Genomic DNA, 23,447 nt, shown 5'->3' with positions numbered 1-23,447 from the left:
AAATCCATACTTCTTTTTATATACATAGCCTCTAGATTTCAAAACACTGAAATAATTCATCAACTGTACCGAAAAAATGATTCTGACTTGAGTTATTCAATGAGTGAATGTATGTATGTTTGCATGCATGCATGTATGTATTACTCCTCCCTTCTACTAATCTGGATCAGTGGTGAGTTCTGAGAAGTATGACCCAGTATGGCAGTACCGGTAGTAGCTGGGAGCAGCAGCCACCTTACCAGTACGGTGGCTCATTTGGCCCACCTGCTAATCTGTGTTCCGTAGCTGTTTATAACATGACCGGCTAATTGCGCACACCTGCACAGTGTGCAGTGCCTGCATTACGCCTGCCATGCAGCTGGGTGTCGCAGGGCAGTGGCGTGTGCATACATGCGCAGTGTGATGCCAAGCTAGGATGCCCAGCCCATGCGCAGCGTACCGGTTGCGATGGGATCTGGAATGCACCACTGATCTGGATGGTTTTATAGTTGTGACAAACATATGCTGCATAGACAACTTGCGTATCCTGTGGACAAGCACAACACAATTGGTTCCTGGTCTTTCCTGCATTGATAAAAGCAAAGTGTGTGGAAGGAAAAATGGATCTAATGCTTCTGAGCCCTCCCCCTATATTTTTCTCAATTGGAGAGTTAACTTAAAAGTGACTAAACTTTAGCAAGTTGGAATGTTGCTTGCTTTTTATGAAGGAAGGGATGTGAGAAGGAAAGGAGCCTTACTCTGTATGGTTGACACAGAGTGATATTATGAATGTTTGAAATGTTCATTGGAGTCACTTCAATCAAAATTACATTTAATAACAGAAGGTCCCTTTTTTGAATCACCAAATGCTTTCTAAAACATTTGAATGTCTCCATCTTGTTTTATATAGAAGTCACAGTCAGCATCCCAAATGGTGTAGCACTATATTTTCCATAAATAACTACATATTCATCAAAGGAAAAATAATACCTTCAGCAAGAGATTAAAGCATTTCGAAAACAGCACTTCGGTTGCAATATTATTACAAGTTCAGCTGATCCAATTTATCCTTGCCATCATGAGAAAGTACTCAGTGAAAATTGTATCAGAGATCATTCTGCTTATGTAATTTAATTTTTGTCATTGTAATCTTCACTGTAAGGTTTGGATGGTTTTTCTTTGTGTAGAAAGCTGGTAGTTATATAAAAATCTAAGAACAATTATGAATAATTAAGCAACTGAAAGCTCCGGTATCAAAGGGGAAGGATCAGCTTGGCAAGAACTTTGTTTCATGGTTCAATTTACAGCATTGACTCATCATTACATGAGGATGGTGAGTTTTTAGCGGTGTATTCAACAGTTGCTCTACAGTATTTCCTCTTCTCTTTGACACCAGTGTTGTCTTGAAAAAGACCTTCAGCAAATCCCCTCGGTCAGTAGCAAGGGTTATAGAGCCGAGGTGGCGCAGTGGTTAAATGCAGCACTGCAGGCTACTTCAGCTGACTGCAGTTCTGCAGTTTGGCTGTTCAAATCTCACTGGCTCAGGGTTGACTCAGCCTTCCATCCTTCCGAAGTGGGTAAAATGAGAACCCGGATTGTTGTTGGGGGCAATATGCTGACTCTGTAAACCTATGAAGCGGTATATAAGTCTAACTGCTATTGCTATTGTTATTATATTTGGCATGCAACCAAGTCCCAGATTCAGTGCTGAATTTTTCAGATCCACAATATTTTTCTGCAGAATTTTGATTTAGAAGAGAGACATGTTTGGGAAACTGAAAGCTTGGGAAACTGGTTATTTAGCAGCATACAGCATTAGGTTTGGAAATCTCACTTCCTTCAGCACTCATGTATAGAAACATCCCTCTATAAAATGGAGGAAGAGGTAGTCAAAGAAATGATGATTGCTTAGGCAAAGAATTTCAGATGCAATATAGAATTAGAAAAAATGGTTAAAAATTGGGAGAGAAACTACAAACTGATGATGGCTGTAGCCTATAAAGAAAATCTCTACAAAATGTTTTATAGATGGCATTTGCTGCCTACAAGATTGGCCAAAATGTATAAGAACTCCTCCATCAATGCTGGAAACATAACCAGATTCCAGGAACATGTGGTGGATATGTAAGAAAACAAGGAATTAGTGAGAGAAAATTCATAGTTGGTTAGAAATGATAACTGAGCAACATATGAGTTCAAACCAGAAACATTCCTTTTAGGCATACTGTCGGAAAGTTATGACAAAGCAACCGTAGATTTAGTGTTACATATATTGACGGCAGCAATAATTTTATATGCTTAATATTGGAAAAATGTGAACACCCCATGGATGACGATATAATTAGGAGAATTTGGTATTGTGCTGAAATGGATAAATTAACCTTAAAAATTAAAGATAAAGAAGACTCAAAATATTATAGGACTTGGAATAAATTTTATGAAGGGATAGAGACAAGAGGTAGAAATGAGAGGGCAGTATGGAAAATAGAGATGTATAAAACTATGGATATAATATGTAAAAATTGTAAGTAGGCTAATGTAAGTAGAAATTTAGTTAAAGCTTTTTCTTTTCTTTTTTAGTCGTATTACTATAATTCCTGTTAATATGTTATGGTTATAATTATTAGCTTATATGTTAAAATTTACTGTTGATTTTTCTTTGGCTTTGTTTTATTTGTAATTATTATCCTGACTTGGCGCTGTCTTTTCAATAAAATCAGAGGTCGTACTCAGTCAGTTCTTTCCAGTTCGGGGGACCAGGTATTGGTGGCTATGGGAGATTCTGCCCACCCGCCCCTACATAATGTGCGAGCACCGTGCATGCGCAGAAGGTGCACACTCACATTTGCGAAGTGGTAGGGAAGGTAAGTGAATCCCACCGCTGCATCCATGCACTGATCAAGGTGAGTGTTCCCATGCTCAGAAGTGCAAATCTCAATTGTCTCAGGAAGAGAAAACAAGCATTAATTCTTCTTGAATTTTTACCCAGCTTCTCATCCAGTCAATAGCTGAAGAGAATAAACACTTTTCATCTATTTGCTCCTGGAATTAGAACTAATGGAGTTGCTCCAATCTACAACACACCTTTGGTAGATTTTTTTAGCTCAGGAAGATGTAGCACTCGATAATTTATACTTACACACCTGCTCAAATTGTCAGGAGAAGAAAAAAAAGATGTTGTCTGTTCCTACCTCAGTACTGCAGTCAACAATTTGATATCAATTTGATAGAGGACATTGAAGTTGCTTTGCATTTGTGCTAAACTTTGCTAAGCATTTGTGGGAAATTCTCCCCTCCTAGAAGAATGAAATATTTTAGAAATGTTTTTTTAAAAAAGACAGATTATTATATTCCCAAAGGGAGAAATGGAGAAACATGTTTTAGAGGCAGAAAACAATCCCCACTTTCCTTAATAGCCCACACCAGATATCAGCACTTAAGAGATAAAAAAGCTTATTGAATGAAGACAAGTATCTAGATAGCTCTATTTATAAGCAAATACTCTCACCCAAGAGCCAAAATAGAACAAAAGCCATTAAGCCATAATAGGAGTTACCCAACACCATTTCAGAACACAAGCCCTTTCATTGCATCATCTTCAGAGCAGTCCAAAAGTCAACCAAACCTGGAACTTAACACCTAGGATTTGTACTTTGCCTGTAGAGCCTGCTATGACCCCTACATAACCCTTATATGGCCCGATTGGAACTCTGACAACAGCCAATAGAATACATGTTCTTGCACAGGAACAGGAAGCTCAAGTGCAAAGCCCAAGAGAAGGTATAAAAAAAACCCCACACTCAACTCCATTTTGGTCAGTTGCACCAGAACCACAAACCCTAGTGTTCTGCTTCATCAACAAATCATCTTTTCAATCAGCCCCAAGTGTATTTCTTCCAGCTTAAAACTGAACCAGGTGGACCAGTGTTGGGATTCAAATTTTTTTACTATTGGTTCTGTGGGCGTGGCTTGGTGGGTGTGGTGTTGCTTGGTGGGCATGGCAGGGAAAGGATTTCCAGCTCCATTATCAACTGGGAGACTGGGAGGAAGCAGGGGCATGGCCAGCCTATTTGCCGGTTCTCAGGACTACTCAAAATTTCCGCTACCGGTTCTCCAGAATTTGTCAGAACTAGCTGAATATCATCTCTGGGATGAATATTTCTTCCAATACATTCTTCTACATTTGTACTTCTTTTACTTTTATTCTGGTGTTCCAGTTCTCTATTTTTGATAATTTAAGAAGAGGCTGGTTATTTACCACCTAGCAATAGTCTAATGCAATGTGGTAGATCTTCAGTGTTATCAGTTTGTAGTAGTATATCACTTTACAAGAAAGGCAGGAGAAACTTTTCAAATGCTACACTTCGCTTAAGAGGTATCATCGGTCAGTAATTTTCTTAAATACATTGTTTCTCCCTTGAGATGTTATTCAGTGGGAAATGGTAGGTAGCACATACAATTATATCTTACTTATATGCAATTTCAATGGGCAAATGCGTTCTGTAGATATGTGTATACTGAATTATTGAAGCTGACTTTGGCTTTTCCTTGTGCAACCTTTTCTGCATCGTTTCCTAAGCTCCATCAAGCACAATTCTGTACTTCCGCTTTTATGACTCATTAAAGAAATATTTTGTTAAGTCCATTAAGACAATATGTTGAATAATTATTTCTCCCCATACCACAGATCTGCACATTAACTCTTTTTAAAGCCTGAATGATTATATCTTTCAAGATCTTGTCCTATTAGACCACATGGGCTCAATTCACTTACTAAAGACAAAAAGGGTTCAAATAATCAATATATATTAACTAGTTGATAACCCGGCATTGCCCAGCTATTTTTTTTTCCTAATCCTGTATTAGACAGGAAAAGCCCTGATTTTGGTGACAATTAAATTAGTTCCAAATGTTTTTGCTGTGCCCCAGAAGCTTCAAGAAAAGTGATACCCCCTTAATTTCTAATGTTGCATTTTCCCCCTTACCAGAGGGAGCCCCCTGGTGGAGTACTGTGAAGCCATTATCAATGTGACTCCACTGCAACTGCACAGTAGAAGCCATTTTATAGCAGTATGGTAGAAGCTATTGTAAAGCACAATAGGATGTAATCTTAGCAGAACATATATCCCAAGGGGTGTTAGAGGTGTCTTACCACCCACATTATTTGTTTCCAGAGGGTAAGTAATCTGTGTATCAAGTTTGGTTGAAATTGTTCAGGCGTTCTAGCATTATGCTGGAACACACACACACACACCCAAACACAGAGACACAAATATATATATATATATATATATATATATATATATATATATGTGTGTGTGTGTGTGTGTGTGTGTGTGTGTGTGTGTGTGTGTGTGTGTGTATTTGTGCTGACAAATAAATAATATATATTTGGGTTATATATTATATAATTATATAATTATAATTATAATAATTATATAATATTGGGTTTCTGTCTGGATGGTCCTCTTGTGGACGAGCCGATGGACAGAGAATGGAAGTAGTGATCTTCTCCCATATTTGGGCATACCGGGGTTGTAACTCTAAATAGATACCTTTCACCCTGGCTTGGCTGAAAAGGAGTTGAACTCTGTGGCTTAGTGGTTAACACATCTGCCTAAGATGCAATACAGCACAGGTTCGATTCCCAGTAAGGGTCTGGCTAGTTGATGAGAGCAAATAGCTTGAAATAGATCTATACTAGTCTCCCTTTATTTATTTATCAGCACAAATACAACAAATGTAACAAAAAGGCAATAGTAAAAATATTGGGTTTCTGTCTGGATGGTTCTTGTGACGAGCCGATGGACAGAGACAGAGAATGGAAGTAGTGATCTTCCTCCCATTGGACATACCGGGGGTTGTAACTATATAATATATATATATATATACACACACACACACACATACATACATACATACATACCTATACCTATACCTATACCTATCTATACCTATACGTATACGTATACATATACATATACATATACATATACATATACATATACATAACATATACATATACATATATGCATACATATATACAAAATACAAAATACAGTTTAGATCTAGATTAGGGATTCTGAGGCTGGGGCATCTTACAAGGGGGAAGGGGTCAAAAAAGTCAACATGGCTGCTATGGTTGCCCTATCAAAAGCCCTGCCTCTTTTATACATGTTGCCATGGTGCACATCAAAATGAACATGAAGTTAAAGTCACTATCAGATATGTTTACCCCAATGGTGGGTTTTGGATCCCATTCCAACCGTATGGTTGGAACGGGTCTGGCGTCGTCCACATGGGGCGCGTGTAGACACACGGGCAGAACACGAATGCATCGTACCTGCCTGCAATGCCTCCACAAGCCTCTGCAACACTCTAGCTATTCAGCAGAGTGTTGTGTAGGCGCCCTACATGCCATGCACATGAGCGGAAGCACCAAAGGCTTAAAGGATCAGGTAAGGAGGTCGGGCAGGTGAGTGGGCCCTCTGGAGCACCATACCAGAATGGTACCCGGTGCTCCGGGCAGGTTCGATACTCTGATACTGTGGTGTACCACCTGCAACCCACCACTGGTTTACCACCAAGGATACCCCATCTGATGTCCTAATTAAATTCAAATAATTGTAATGTTACTCAGGAACTTAATTCAAATCTCAGGCTGGTTTTTCTTTTAAAATAGATTTATGTTAAGCTCAAAGTTTCATAGGACTGTTCTTTCTGTCATTGTTCCCCAACAATCCTGTGAAATTTGAATGTCTGTTGGCTTTCAGTGGAATTTTTTATTTTCCTATTTGACAGGCCTGGATGAAAATGGTAATAAAACCTGACATATTATGAGTCTCTTATGAGTTACAGTTCTGAAATTTAAAACAGAGTTACAGAAGTGTTTTGCCAAACTACTGTTGGAAGAAATGTCCTTCTGGGTTCAGTTAATGGAAGTTCCTTGGAAAGAAGATTTATTGATGATGGACAGACCACATGGTTTGAGGTCCTGGCGGGTGGGGAAGGGAAGAGATGGTGAGAGTGCACTGGTTTTATGCCCTCTCTGGGGTTTGAATTTGAGATGATTGGTTGTCAGACTCCCATGGGAAACTCTGTAGCCTGTCCTGAGTCCCAAGCTTGGTTGAGCCTTGCTGGATGATGTAATCTTTCCAGGTGTGGTGAGTTTCTGTTGCTAGATGGGTCCTATTATGTCCTGGAGGTCATGTCTTTTGTGTGCAGATGAGCTGGCTCAGGCCTTAATGGACCATTAACAAAGGTGGGGGCCTGAGTTTCTGCCTCCTCTTTTAGGGGAAATTCTGCTCTTTTTTAATATTTCCTAAAATATTCATTTTCCTAGCAGAGGGGTGGGTGCTAACTTCCTAAACCACCTTTGATTGTGCAACTTTGAATGCGGCGCAGAATAACCTTTGAACTCAAACCTTTTCTAAGCTTTTCTGCAACACTATCATTTCTAGATTGGGGACTGGGGGGGGGGCGGGTTGAAAGCAATTATCTCCTATTCCCTTTAATAACAAAATTCTTGTTAAAATGGCAAAGAAGTGGTCCTCTGATAGTCCATTTAAAAATGTGAAAAGGAGGACCCATACTTGCAGAGCCTTATTCTTCTAAACCGTGTCTATGTATTACTAAGTGACTAACAGTAACTACTTGGCTATTTCCATTGAATCTGGCCTTCTAGTACAGAATGGGGAGATGTTGTAATATGGTTCCTTGTGTAGGTGTGTGTCCTCCATGGCCTAGTCCACACTAGGTCCTGCAGAGTCACGCTGAATCACACAGGAGACAACTGGCTCCGAGAAAGCCATAACAACCTGATAGTGAATAACATAACATTCTGAGATGTGCCCTACCATTGACGTCCAGGATTTGACCATATATAGAGAGAACTTTCCTGAAGCAGTAGATTAGAAATTGTACTTTTACAGGCTGTTTCTATCACATGTTATTGCTTCCTCCTGCTTTGTCCTGTCTCAATAAAAGGGGCTCTCAGGTTCCAATCTGGGTCGCTCCATCCCGAGAAAATTTGTCTCCTGTCTTTTCTCAACATTGGCCTCATGGTCAACCCACGGGAACATCACAGGGAGAGGTAATGTTGGAAATATAGCAGAGGTCAGAGATGCATGCATAATTTTGTTACTATTTTTAAATACCTCAAGGCAGACATACATATTCCTTCCTCCTATTTTTCCCTATAAAAAGAACTCTTTGGGGTGAGTTGAGCTGAGACCGATTGAACCAAGGTCACCCAGTGTAAGTGAGACTAGACTAGACTAGGAACTCAAATAACATGTTGGAAGGACTACATACACACCTTTACCAAGAAAAATAGAGTTGTACATATGAAATAGCACTTAGACTTATATACCGCTTCATTGTGCTTTACAGCCCTCTCTAAGCAGTTTACAGAGTCAGCTTATTGCCCCCAACAATCTGGGTCCTCATTTTACCCACCTCAGAAGGATGGAAGGCTGAGTCAACCTTGAGCCAGTGGGAATCAAACTGCCAAACTGCAGCTGAAGTAGCCTGCAGTATTGCACTCTAACCACTGTGCCACCTCAGCTCTTAACATTCCAATCCTAAGGAACTGAATATGACTCAAAGAAGACAATACCTTTCATGGCCAATGTGATTATTTCTTTATTTATTTGTATCCCACCTTTACTGTTTTTTTACCAATAACTCAAGACAGCCAACATATCCAATACATCTTCCTTCTCTTATTTTTCCCACAATACCAACCCTATGAGATGGGCAGGGCTGCGAGAGAGTGACTGGCCCCAAATCCATTTTCTCAAGAACCAACATTTCCAAACAGCTCATTCATGTAAAACTAAGCAGTCCTCTTCATTTATAAACTGGGGCAAGGATTATGTCACTTCTTTAAAAAAAAAAAAAATCAACAGCCACTTGCAAGGTGGACATAAAGTCACATTGTGGGAAGTATCATCCAGCCCTCTCCCAGAAAAATGAAATATCCTAGGAAATATTGAAAGGGCAGAATATTTCTCTGGATGTGAAAAGAAACATGCTTTAAAAGAATAGTTGCCTGTAGCTTCCTGCCCATTCCCACTTTGTAAATAGGCCATTGAGAAGGCCAGCTAGTCCACTTTACATAATAAAGACTTCTCCACTGCAGGCCCCAGGGGGGATGGAGTAAAGGCATGATAATGTTGGAACTTACTCAGCTGAGCACATGGCATCTGAGAAGTCATCATACCTGGATTCAAAACACATCCTAGAGAGTGGCCCCCTGCATGGCACCATGGGAGTCTGACAACCAATCAGAATACATTTCTTACACAGGAACAGGAAACAGAGAGGTGGGACTAAACAGGGTATAAAAAGCCTAGCAAGCCCCTCCTTCAGCCCTTCTTTTCTCCACCAACATTGAAGCATGTGATCACTTTTTATTTTCAGGGCTCAAGCCATGTGGCCCTGTCCAACAATAAACCATCTTTCCAAGCAGCCTCCATGTCTCCAGTGTCTTTTTCCCCACTTGGAGCTGAACCCAGAAGGACATTTCTTTCAAACAACATGATAGAGGTGCTGTAGTAGGAAAGGATTGGTGTAGGATTTCTCCCCATTCCATGTTTAGAATGTAAATATATAGTTTCTTTCAAAGTAATAATAATTGCAATTTGCTTTGTATTGTTTCACCTTGTTCCATCTTCTTTTCTCTCTCAGGACAAATGGACCATAAACCAAAAGGACACTTTTAAGGTCACCTATATAAAGTGTCTGAAACTGCTTTGTTGTTTACCTCTTCTATTTCCCTTTAATGCGACATTTCTAAATCATTTCTGTCATTTTTTCTCAGATAGCACTTTAGCATTGTAGAAGAAACAGAACTAAAATCAATTGGGGAGTTATTACAACTTAAATCTCATTCATTTCAGTATTTTCGAGATTGCATTTAAGATTACATTTGATTTTCTCCCTTTTTTCCTTTTATTTAGAAAGCTGGAGTGAAATGTGCCTCTGGGGCTCTGGGCAACACAGAAAATTATTTAGTTGAAATTAATATTAGGAATAGGATGCATATTGTACATTAGTATGCCTTTCAGAGAAAACTGCATATTAAAAATTAATGTACAGTATATATTCCTTGTTTTGTTTTCATTTTAAATATTAGCAAATAAATTGGGTGCTGTTGGATAGAACTGATTTATAACTGCATGCATTTATCACTGACATATATTTGGAATATGTTATTCATAAAAGATGGAGATATCAAAGCAGACCATAGAAATCTTATGTCATGTTAGTTCTGTGGCCATATAGACCAATGTTCTGAGCTAGAGATAAATCTTGCAAGCTTAACTTTACTCTCTATGATGCTAGTGGAGTGCTACATTGTGTGTTGGTCCTGCCACATAAATGGTGAAGCAAGTGGCAGCATTAAATAAATAGCATATCAGTAATGCATTCCAGAATGATAAGCCTATTCTACCCATTTTACCCTGATGAGATAATTAATCTCAAATTTAATTACCAAGTCATCTTTGCCAAATGAATAATCAACATATGCAGCTGGCTTAATATCATCTTTTAGAAAATGGCACACAAATGAACAATCTAGTTGTTTCATACAGTGTGGCTCAGTGGAGCGATTCAAATTTGTTTACTACTGGTTCTGTGGGCGTAGCTTGGTGGGCGTGGTGTGACTTGGTGGGTGTGGCTTGGTGGGCATGTCAGGGGAAGGTTACTGTGAAATCTCCATTCCCTCCCATCAGCTGGGACTCGGGAGGCAGGGAATAGATGGGGATGGGGCCAGTCAGAGGTGGTATTTACCAGTTCTCCAAACTACTCAAAATTTCCTCTACCGGTTTTCCAGAACTGGTCAGAACCTGCTGAATACCACCTCTGGGGTGGCTAGATCTGATTGTTGGTATTGAAAGATATACTTTTGTTCCTGGTCTTTGAAAGTTGAGGTAGCCTTGTCCAAAGACAGAGCCCTCTTAAATAGGAGATACTTTGGATATTTTTTTAAACATTTAGGCCAAAACATCTTGGACAACATTCTTTCTTAATAGCAATAGCAGATTTTTATATACCGCTTCATAGGGCTTTCAGCCCTCTCTAAGCGGTTTACAGAGTCAGCATATTGCCCCCAACAACAATCCGGTCCTCATTTTACCCACCCTCGGAAGGATGGAAGGCTGAGTCAACCCTGAGCTGGTGAGATTTGAACCGCTGAACTGCTGATCTAGCAGTCAGCCTGCAGTGCTGCATTTAACCACTGCGCCACCTTGCTCTGTCAAGTGTTCTTTTTTCTTCAGAAGAAGAAAACGTTTCTATTCCAATTACTTCTCTGCCTTGAATCAGGCAAGTCTTCTGCAAGTTAGAAGGAACTTATGTTACACCCTTTACAATGTATTTAATAATTTTCCCACTCTGTTGTTTTCAAATGTTCAATTTGGAAACAATTTAAGATGGCATTGGTGACATTCAAGACTTTGGAGGGCATATGCAACTTTGGAACTTGAGGTTCTACACTTCTAGAATATACATTAAAAAAATGTTACTCTACATTTCAAAATGAATACTCCTGAACTACGTGAACTAAACTGAATTGAATTATATCTGTGGATTGACTGTACTTCAAAACACCATTTGTAGATCCTGGAGCATTCCAAGCTCACAGCATTGATTACTTGATGTTCTGACCTAGGCTTCCCCAGCAGCACGAAGTCATGTCCTCATCTTTTATAAATAAAACCTCTTTTATTTAATTTACAGCGAATTCCTCTCCAACAAAATCTTTCTCTCCACAGTCTTTCAAGATAGTTCACAATTACTGACCTTTATCAGGCTTGGAGAGGGGCCAGGCATGATATCTTTCAGATGCTGCAATACTTAGCAAGAATGCAGGAATGAGCTAATTGTCTTCTGCAAACACCCCTCCCTTTTTGCTTCTCTTTTATTCCTATGGGAGGGGCCATTCACCGTCCACCTGTGGCCTTACTCCCCAAACTCCCTAACTCCCAAGTTCCTTAGCTGTTCCCTTTGTCTGGCAACTCTGCGCATGCACACAGAGCCGAGGTGGCGCAGTGGTTAGGGTGCAGTACTGCCGGCCACTTCAGCTGACTGTGATCTGCAGTTCAGCGGTTCAAATCTCACCGGCTCAAGGTCGACTCAGCCTTCCATCCTTCCGAGATGGGTGAAATGAGGACCCGGACTGTGGGGCAAGTTGCTGACTCAATTTGCTAAAAAATTTGTAAACCGCTGAGAGAGGGCTGAAAGCCCTATGAAGCAGTATATAAGTCTAATAAACAAACAAACAAACAAACACTGGGAACAGGCTCCAGCTGTTCATCTGCCTCACTGATGTCTGACTCCTAAGGCAGCTGATAACTGTCAGATGGCCCTGGCCCCATCTCTGCCTCCAACACAGAGCCTTTATTAGAGCCTTCTTCAGACTCCAGGACTGGCCCATGTTCCTCCCCAATCTCCTCACTGTCCGAATCTGCTGCCAGCTCCACTGGCTGCCACAACACACAGGACAAAGTAGCCAAATTTCAAATGATAAAATAAGGCTAAGGGTGAGAGGATGAGAATTCTGAGGTGTGAAATGCTGTTTCTTCCATCCAAAAAAACCAACAACTATCCCCTATAAATTATGGAAAACTAGGCCAAGAAACTCTTAAAGAGATATCAATATATTTCAGAAGACCTGAAACATAAGCAGCAGCCTCTGGACCACAGAATGTTTCCATCCCAAATTTCAATGAAAAATTTACATTACAATTAAAGCTTAAATTAATTTTAATGTCTTTAGAAACCCAACGGACTCCGTGGCTCAACACAGAGTCCTATGCCAAAATATCTTCTTTCTATTGCTCAAGGAATAAGGTAGCTTTCAAAATGAGAGCACAAATCAATAATTATTCAGGGAGCTTTAAAAAATCTGAGAAATATTGCAAGGTCCCCTATTCTGATGGGTGGATTGATTATGTGTCAAGTCGATGTCAATTCCTAGCAACAGCACAGATGCATAGTTTTTCTCTCCAACCCCTATTCTGACACAGCTAAGCCTGCTAGATAATGATGTGTAGCTAATTTGCTAAAGCAGTGGGAAGAAATGGAAACTATTCTATTGAGGCTATGAGACCTAGATTCCCAGAAGAGTTTCTTTCCAAGAGAACTACTTTTATCTTGATGGTCTTTGCAAGCAAATATATGTTTCTGTATTGACCTCTCTTTAGGATAGGAAGTGATATATAGCAGTAGTGGGTTTCAAAAATTGTTCGAATCTACTCTGTGGTGTGGCCTCCTTTGTGGGAGTGGCTTGCCACCCATGTGACTGGATATAAAGATGCCGACGACACTTGTCTATCACCCTGTAGGGAGGAAGAAAGATCACAGAGAGGGGGGGGGGAGAGATGAGGCATGTCAACAAGGAGCACAGAAACAGTCCATCTTCACTATCTTTAAGAGAAATTATTTCATATAGTTGCTGGGAGGATAAAGCTGGAAGGAGAATGGTTTGAGTTTGTGTTTGTGTTTGTGTGTGTGTGTGTGTGTGTGTGTGTGTGTTCCAGCATAACTCTGGAATGCCTCAAGCAATTTCAACCAAATTTGGTACACAGACTTACCCTCTGGAGAAAAATACTATGGGATAAGACACCCCTAATACCTCTCGGGGTGTGTGTTCTGTTAAGATACAGCCTGTTTTACCATACTACCATACTGGCTTCTACTGTACAGCACAGGGAGTTGCCATGGTAACAGCTTCACAGTACTCCCCAAGGGGGCTCCCTCTGTGGTAAGGGGGAAAATCCAACATTAGAAATTATGTTTGGTCCGGACATTTTCCCTCTTTAAATAAATACCTGGGCAATGCCAGGCTATCAACTAGTCAGTTAATGAATAAATCTATATCCTTGTCCACTTTTAATTCTGTATAAAAGTATACACATTCACAAAATGGGAGAGGCTTCAATACTCTGTTGGATCCACCATTTTGAAGTCAGGAACCATAGCTGAGGATGCTTTTAGAAATAGTTGTATCTACTCCCTGCTTGCTTAACCCCCCCCTTCTTGTTGTGTAACCCCCCCAATTGATAAGGCTTACAATGTCTACTCCTAAGAGAATGCAGTACAACAACAAAAATCCTCTGGCAGAGAAGAAGGCGGGGCTTAGCAGTGAGAAGATGGAGTTTCCAGGCTACTCCTGAAATTCCTCTATACCAAAGGATTTTTGGACGGGTTCTTTGAACTCTAGCTGTCCCGGAGACGACAGTGAAGGTGGGGAGGGGACCCAGGACCCCAGAGATATCCGCAAATCTCTGGGGGGGGTATTAACTCCCCGTGCCAATTCCTTTTTGGATTAGCTGCGTGCTAACTGAAACTGCAGGTTGCCCCTAAGAATGGAAGAAGTGATGTCATCTGGTAAGCTGATTTTATTATCCAAGAGAGACTGTTCGTTGTTAAAAAATTAAGCTAACTGAATCCAAAGACAGGAAGATTTAGCGGCGAATTGGCTCTTTCTAATGGATTTATGATTGGTGGTTACTTTACTTCTTAAATGCTTCAAGAAACTCTGCGACATCCTCCCCCCTCTGAATCTCCCTAAGTGGATCGTAAAACTTATCTCCTACTAATTAGCCCGTCAAGATTCGACATTTTTATTACTTTACTACCTAGTTCTGTTACAACTAGATAGATTGACAGCCTGTAAGAGACTAAAAAAAAAAATGCTTTGAAGCCTGTGGGGAAAAAAAAAAGAGAGCTTCTAATTTTTAACTACGACACATCATGGCGTCCCAAAATACCTCTAAGACTTCATTTCAGACTCTTTTCTCTGCGTGTAGAGGACTCTTTGAATCTTACCAAAACTGGAAAGAAAACTGGATCAACTGATTCTAAAATATGAAGTTAAAACTGAGATCGTTGAAATGCTTAAATGTTCCTGAACACAAATGGAAAATGTGAGAAATGGTGTCTGGTCTATCTCAGAGGAAGAAGGAGGGGGAAGCTATAAAGACGACTCATTTAAAGAGACAGTGTGCAGGAGGAATGGAGAATCCACCCTTGAGAATTAAAGTTAATTTGGGAAATTTTATAAGCCTAGGACAACATTATTATTTCATCACCGACATTCAGAATCTAAAGGTGCCGAAATATTTTGTTTGGATTTGCTTATGGAAAACATTTGGTAAATTTATCCAACGAATGGCTATTGGACGGAGGAAATCTCATTGTTGAGGGACACAGGCTGACAGATGGGACAATACACCTAAATTAGCTAGATCGGATTACTTCAATTTGTAATAGATATAGCTGATAATGACTGATATGGATAGCAATATATATAATTGGAAACTGCTGATAGATTGATGAATACAATTGAAAACTAGTTAAACCTAATTGCTTTTCTTGTAACAGATATTGCTGAATAATAATTGATATTGATAGTAATGTATATAATGTGGAGTTGATATGATAACTAACAATTGGATATGAGAAAACACCTTTAGATTATACATAAAGAGTATTAACTAATATATTAGCACTATTAAAAAACTAAATAAATTCATACAATCAAATGTTAATCAATACTGGGAAAATGTTATGATATATGATATAATTGAATATTATGGATGTTTAGCTAAATAGGATATGAGGATTTGATGATAATAGAGGATTTTACAAATAAGTAATGAACTGCCAGCATGTGTTTATGGACTAATTCCTTAGCATAGCTAAGGATGAAGGATGTTTAAATACCCATAATAATTAAAACTGGAGGTATAATGATGTTGATATGGTAAATATTCGAGTTAAGATATCTGAATTAATATGAGCTACGGAAGAGAAGCACCAAACATGTTGTACCAGTTGGATATACTTCTTTTTTTTTCATAATAGACACCCTGTGTTTGTTTTGTTTTCCTGATTGTCGTTTTTTGTCTTTTTTTGTATTATCTACTATCCTCTATTTTAATTTTTAATTTCTATTTGTCCTTTTTTCTTTTTTCTTTTTTCTTCTTTTTTTTTTATTTTTCTCCCTTCCCATCGGTGTGGGTAGGTATTGGTTTAAGATTATTACTCCTACCAATATTTCTAAATAATAATTACAGTTAAATGAAAATGGATATATAATAATGCTTGAGTTAATATGAGTTATGTTGGTTTGACTGTGGAGGAGATGTACCAAAACTTATCTGTAATTGATTGATATATTAAGAAAGATGCTGTACCCGTTTTAAACTAAAACTAAAAAACATTTATATAAAAAAAAAATCCTCTGGCAGTAATATGTGGTGGTGGGCCTCAGCAGAATACAAAAGACATCCTACACAGGCCCAATAATTCCCTATGATAGAATCTCTCCATATCACCCATCATAATGCTAGACAATTTGCTATTTAGGTGTAATCACTGAGACCACCAGGCTGCAGAAGCAGATAGACGAAATGCCATTTTCAAAATCAGTTTCCAGTACTGAAAGCTTTGAATTGGCAGGTGAGAGAAATCCTACTTACTTCTTAGAATCTTGAATGTATTCATAATGTAGCTCCAAAATTCTAGGTTTGCTACAGTGAAGTTGTACTTAAATAAATCCAATAAATAAATAACTCTTCACACAATAGCTTCTGCATTTCCTCTCTGCAAGACACTGCTTAGCATTGGCCTCGTCTAGTCTTGCACTTTTTAATGCATTTGTTTCTCAGGACAAGTTGCAAATCTAAATTACTTTGTGCAATCATTGAAGAGAGTGAACGGCATTAGTCTGTAATCAAAGCTGAAATGTGAAAAGAAATTATTCTAGGAAATAAAACAAACTCTGGGAAGGGCAGAAATAGATTTGAAAATCATGAAAGTGAGGAACACACTCCAGCTGAGAATAAAATAATGCTTTGGATTATAAGGGAGAAACAGATTATTTCTGTCAAAGATAGTTAAGCAATAAAGCTATATTGTGGAAAGCTGCATTTATCAGCAAGGATAAGTAGATATGGACAGCAAATCTAGGTCTTTATGATTGCAAACCACTGTCAAAGAATAGACTTTTAATCAACCTCTTCTATGTTTAGAACAGAAATTTCTTTACAGTATGTGTCATAGAGCCCACGCTCTCTCTCTTTTTCTTTCTCTCTCTTCCGTTTTCCTCTGTCTCTCTTTCTCTCTCTCTCTATAGCTCCCTCCCTCCCTCTCTTTCCCTCTATTCTCTCCACCCCTCTCTTGTTCCCTCTCTATCTACCTCTGTGTGTGTCTGTCTGTGTGTGTCATTGGTGGGTTGCAGGTGGTATGCTCTGGTATGGGCGTACCAGAGCCTGCCCGGAACACCAGATACCATTCCGATACGGTGCTCCGGAGGGCCCACCTGCCCGCCCGAGCTCCTTACGGTCTTTAAGTCTTCGGTGCTTCCGCGCACATGCATGACATGTACAGCGCCTGTACGATGCTCCGCTGAGCAGCTGGAGCATCGCGGAGGCTCGCAGAGGGGCTAAGACGCATGCACACACTGTGCGTATCCATGTGGACACCGCCAAGCCCATTCCAACCGTACCGGTTGGAACGGTATCCGGAACCCACCACTGTGTGTCTGCATATATTTGTAATCTCCCAATGCCAGAGGTGATATTCAGCCAATTCTGACAGTATCTGCAGAACTGGTAACGGAAATTTTGAGTAGTTTGGAGAACAGGCAAATAGGCTGGCCCCGCCCCTGCTTCTCCAGCTGATCTTCTTTTGTTGCCGCCTGAAAAGGAGAACTGAGGCTGGAAAACAGGTTAGCAGGGTGGGAAGGGAATGGGAATTTTGCAATAACCTTCCCCCAGGAGTGGAGAGAAATGGGGAATTTTTCAGTATCGTTCCCCTGCCTGCCCCACAAAGCCATATCCACAAAGCACCCCAAGCCCACAAAGCCACGAAAATCAGTAGTAATTTTTTTGAATCCCATCACTGCCCAATGCGCTTCCATGTGTTTTGATTACTGGCACCGAAAGATCATTGACTTGATAAGTGGGATATTTAGGATCGATTGACCAAAGACAAGCACCCAAGACTGTTGTGAACCATTTCAATTGTTTTCTCCTATTTGTAACATACCTATAGAGAAATGCTTTTGTTCATCTCAGAGATTGATTCTGTCAGCCTCTGCTTTGCTGCTGCTTCGGCTGCCATTGAAACGGGGAGGGGGGGGCATGGTATTTGGGAAGGGAATCATTATGTGCTGGAGGAAGATTCTAGACGCTGGCCTGACCATCTCATTGCGCATGCGGAGGAAGGGAGTTTCCCGCCAAGGTTAACTGTCCAGCATTCCATCCTGGTGATGTTTTTTGAAGATATCTCCCACCTGACAGTTGGGGTGAATTATAATTGGACTATGGACTGGGGTGCCAAGGGGAGGGGATTGAACTATACATGATTTCTTTGCTTTCGCGCCTAATTAACCAGATTCAGCTTTGCTTCGCTACTATTCATTTGTAATTAGTAAAAGTACACTTAATTTCAAGCAAATGAGTTGAGTGGTTTCTTTCCTGATTATTAAATGAAGTAGCATCTGACAGATTCTTTCAGATAACAATACAAACCGCATTTAAGTAAAGCATATAAGACTTTCGCAGAAAGACATTCAAATGTAGAAAATTGCATTACACCTTTATTTATTTAGTGAATTTGTTTTCCATGCATCTTGCAACAAAATCTCTCTGAGCATCTTCTAGCATTACATTAAAATTCTAATTGCTTTACCATTTCAAGTTTGCTTGTCTCCATGATAGCAACAATGATACTTTGGTACTCCTAAAGTGTTGCTATGTATGCTGCTATTGGTAACTTCCCATACAGTTAATCAAGAATATTGGTTAGAACTTAGTTGTCAAACTCTCATGACTACTCTAACCATAATCTCCTTGACTATTTTGGTCCTCGTCATCTGGAATCTGAACATATCATTTTTAATGTTTTAATATTTCCCATAGATTCCACAGAATTTGCATGGAATTACAAGAAAAATGGGGAGGGGGATTTAGTCCAGTGCTTTGTCTGGGAAGAAAGAGGCAAACTAGTATTTGAAAGTGAGTGTGCAGGAAAGAGGGAGGGACATTGGAAAAATGTCATCCATCTGTCTTTGGATAAATTGGGACCCGCCACATCCAAGCAGCAATCATTTACTTTGAATACCCATGATATCTGGGTATACTGGCACAAAAGATTTAATCTACCACTAGAGACGTCCCAATATTCATTAAATGAAGGGGAAAGTATTGAGAAAATGTATTTATTTGTTTAGTCATTCCTTTAGTCATTTATTCTTAGTCTGGATAAATTTCAACCACTTTAACCTATTCTTAATCTGATACCCAGTGTTGGTTTATTAGGTGGAATCGACTCATAATTAAACCCTTGATTCATGGCCTTTCATGCAGTAATTTTCTGAGATAAATTTGTGCTTTATAATTCCTGAGAACACAGTTCAGAATTGCTCCAAAGTGAAGTCTGTAAGTCCATGTTTGTGTGTGTGAGAGAGAGGGGGGTGGTGGAATTTCTTGCACAAGGCCAGAGACTGAGCTCATAGCTAACCTGAGATTTGAACCAGGAATTGATATCGCCAGAAGGTCAAATAATGAATGCTTTTAAAGCATTCCAAAGCCATCTTATCTAACTGAGAGGGTGAGATATGATCTGGTATACACAATTCATTTCTGAATCATCTAGAAGCAACACTCTGTCGGGCTGGAAATGCATCTTATTATGTAACTCAATTCTTAAATAATAAATACATCAAAAAATAAGGTTTTAAAAACTGTGTTCACTTATAGTCCAAGTACATTTAGCACTACCACAACATATTATACTACACCACAGCATATTATCCGTGATTTACCATATTATCTTTTGAAGTGACAGGTTGCATTGATTAACCATTAAGCATTGGCATTACAATGTTCACTTTATCTTGTAGTCAAGCATCCAATGGAACATAACAATTATAGTGCTGTATTTGGCAACTAAGAATGCTAGTTTTCCTCTCTTTTCAGTTTCTTGAGAATATTGCATGTTCATTAATAATTTGTTTTCAAACTCAGTTAGATGTCAAGTGAATTGTCACTAGTTTCAATCCTGTTTTCCTATCCTCTTGCACATGTTGAGAACAATGAAAGAAGAGATGGAGGACATGCTTCACAAATGTCCAAGTGACAAAATGTAGTAGAATAGCTAATAACCTAGTACACAAATATAACACTCAAAACAATCTTTACAGCTTAGTAAAATCAGGTGAATAGGCAAAATGATACTTAACAGGGACAAAAGCAGAGTTTGTTGCTTAGAAAGCAGAAATTAACTTCACAGATATACAATAAGGAATTAATTTAGCAGTAGTACTTGTGAAAAAGATATTGGAAAAAAGTAATTGTTGCTCGCTGAATATGAGTCATTGGTCTGATGTAGCTGTAAAGAAGGCAAATCAGAGAAAGGTTCTTACACGGTTAGAACCGGTTCGGCCAAGTAGGTAGTAACTCAACTTGCCACACCCTGAAGGAACAGTTTCTATCGGTAGTGCCGTCGGTGGCGGCATCTTGTTTTTTTTACTACTGTGCATGCGTGTGTAGCACGCATCAAGCACGCACGCCTGAAGCACATCCCTGAGTGAACCAGCAGTAGCAGAAGCCATTACACACCCCTAAGGCAAATAACATTTTCGACTATGCCAACAAAACTATCATTTCTAAATCACAGAAAGCTGGGACATCTTCAGTGAGGGTCACCAGCTTAAACTGGCAAGCATGACTGGTGACCCTTTTTACATATATGCAATGTATTATTGGAGCCCCTCCCATTTTAAAATGGGAAGGGCTCCAATAATCTGGTTGGGTCTGCCATATTGAAGTTAGTACCCATAGCTGAGGATGCTTCTAGAAATAGTTCTATTTTATTCTGCTTTGAACAAACCTTGGTACTGGGCCTAGTTGTAGGTTTAAAAAGAATTATGAAAAACTAGAAGAGGTTCACAGAAAGGCAACAGATAATATATACATCTAGTAAGGTACTAAAATGGATGCAACCTCAAAACCCATAGAACTGCTTCCTCACCACATGTGTTCAAACAAAGCCTGGAATCTTTCTGGAATAATTCAAGTTGGATCTCATGGAACCAAGATGGCAATCAGACAACAGCAACCTACAAAATGTTTTTATCCTGGGACTATTTTTGGTCTCTGGTGCAACTTAAATATACCATCCAAAGGCAAGAGAAGTAGCTGAACTAGCCACAGCATGGACCTCAAAATGCAATAAGATTGGGAACACATGAGAATTGATTCCCATTTTCTCCTACAGAAATACCATCAGTGGTGAGTTCCCTATCCAGGAAGATTAGTGTCACAGCTCTCGGTTTTTCCTCTTCCCAAAGAAAACTACAATGCAGATGCTAGCAATAAAATAGGTCGCTCCCTTGTCATTTAAAAGTGCCAGCTCAGAGCAAACTATAGTATAGACTTTATTGTCATTGTACATCATGTATACAATGAAATTGGTTGTAAATTTTGAAACTAAACACAGAGATAACCCTTCAACAAGCCCCATGTATCCCCATAATTCAACATTTAATGACGACTACCAATACCAGCAAAAACCTTGATTGTAGTAAAGTCTTACAATGAATAGGACACTTTGCAGCTAAGGTTGGGTAGCTTCAAACAGCATTTAATTCAATGACTGACTGATTCACTGATTTTACATGATTTACTTACAAAGCCAGCCACATCAACCCGAACGGAGCTGGAAGGGACCTTCAAGGTCTTCTAGTCCAACCCCCTGCTCAAGCAGGAGACCCTATACTATGTCAGACAAGTGACTGTCCAATCTCTTCTTAAAAATCTCCGGTGATGAAGCACTTAACAATTTCTGAAGTCAAGCTATTCCACTGGTTCATTGTTTTCACTATTAGGAAGTTTCTCCTTAATTCCAGGTTTCTGGATTAATTCCCCACCCGAATGGTATGAATGTTGTGTTCTTTTTAATTATGTATTGTGCCTATGTGACATTGTTTGTATCCCCTTTCCCTATGAGTTGTAAGCCGCCCTGAGTCCCCCCAGGGAAAAGGGCGGCCTATAAATAAACTTTCCAATTCCAATTTCCAATTCCAATTCTTCTCTTCTTGATTGGTTTCCATCCTTTGTTTCTTGTCTTGCCTTCTGATGCCTTGGCAACCTCTCAAATATTGGAATACTGCTATCATTTCTGTGTGTTCCCCAGTCCTTCTTTCTCTAGACTAGCCAAACCCAAATCCCTGCAACCGTTCTTCATATGTTTCAACTCCAGACCTTTAATCATCTTAGTTGCTCTTTTTTGCACTCAACATGCAACCCACAACTCACATGAAAGTGCCTCTCTTCAAAGCCACCCAGGGAATTAAAATTAAAGAATAAATTGTTCACATTAAGCTTTTGACAATCTAGCTTCTTGCATCTGTCTTTAACCATTAGACACACAATGTCAATAGGGCAACCAGAAATGGTCAGTCAGGCAATTACTGCAGTGTGCTACAGAAAAAAAAACCACAGCTCTTCCTAGAAATCAAAGAGAATTGCTCCCAAGTGAAGTAGTTATAAGATGACCTGGCCTCTTCTTCATTCCCTATCAACTTAACTGAATTGGGAGACTTCTATTATTTACCCAGCTTAAGAGATGTTAAGTTCATACATTAAGTGCAATACTTACACAAATGGCCAGATTCTTATGGCAGATCCTGAGTGTCATAATGGTCAGTGTCTTCAAAGGTGGCAGTCTGTGAGTTTTTCACTGGGGGAGTGATTAATGGCCTGAGCACAACCTTGCAGATAAGAGTTGTCAAACCTTGTGCTCTAAACTGCAATAAACCTGAAAGCCAAGCCAAGTTACAAGAGTTTAAAACCTGAAGAAGCTAAATCCTATAAATCTATAAACACCAACTTTGGTGTTTGACAAAGAAATTAGCAATGGTTTTAAAAAAAAAACAGGGATGCTCTGGCTCAGTGGCTAGAAGCTGCGCTTGTCAATCAGAAAGGTTGGCAGTTCAGCGGATCGAATCCTAGTGCCGTGTAACGGAGTGAGCTCCCATTACTTGTCCCAGCTTCTGCCAACGTAGCAGTTCGAAAGCATGTAAAAAATGCAAGTAGAAAAATAGGAACCACCTTTGGTGGGAAGGTACAGCATTCCATGCACCTTCGGTGTTTAGTCATGCTGGCCACATGACCACGGAAATGTCCTTGGACAGCATTGGCTTCTTTGGCTTTGAACGGAGATGAGCACCGCCCCCTAGAGTCAGGAACAACTAGCACATAGTACAAGGGGAAGCTTTACCTAAAAAAAAAATATCCCTGTCATCCCCCTCCAGTGGTGGGTTCTGGATCCTGTTGCAACCGGTATGGTGCAATGGAGCCGGGCAGTCACCACATGCATGCATGCAGCACGCATTCAGCATGTGTAGGCATACTTACTGCTTGCGATACTCCAGCTGCTCGGTGGAG

Source organism: Thamnophis elegans, chromosome 3, assembly GCF_009769535.1.
Source record: "Thamnophis elegans isolate rThaEle1 chromosome 3, rThaEle1.pri, whole genome shotgun sequence".
NCBI lineage: Eukaryota > Metazoa > Chordata > Lepidosauria > Squamata > Colubridae > Thamnophis > Thamnophis elegans.
Note: the sequence above shows the minus strand (reverse complement) of the source record.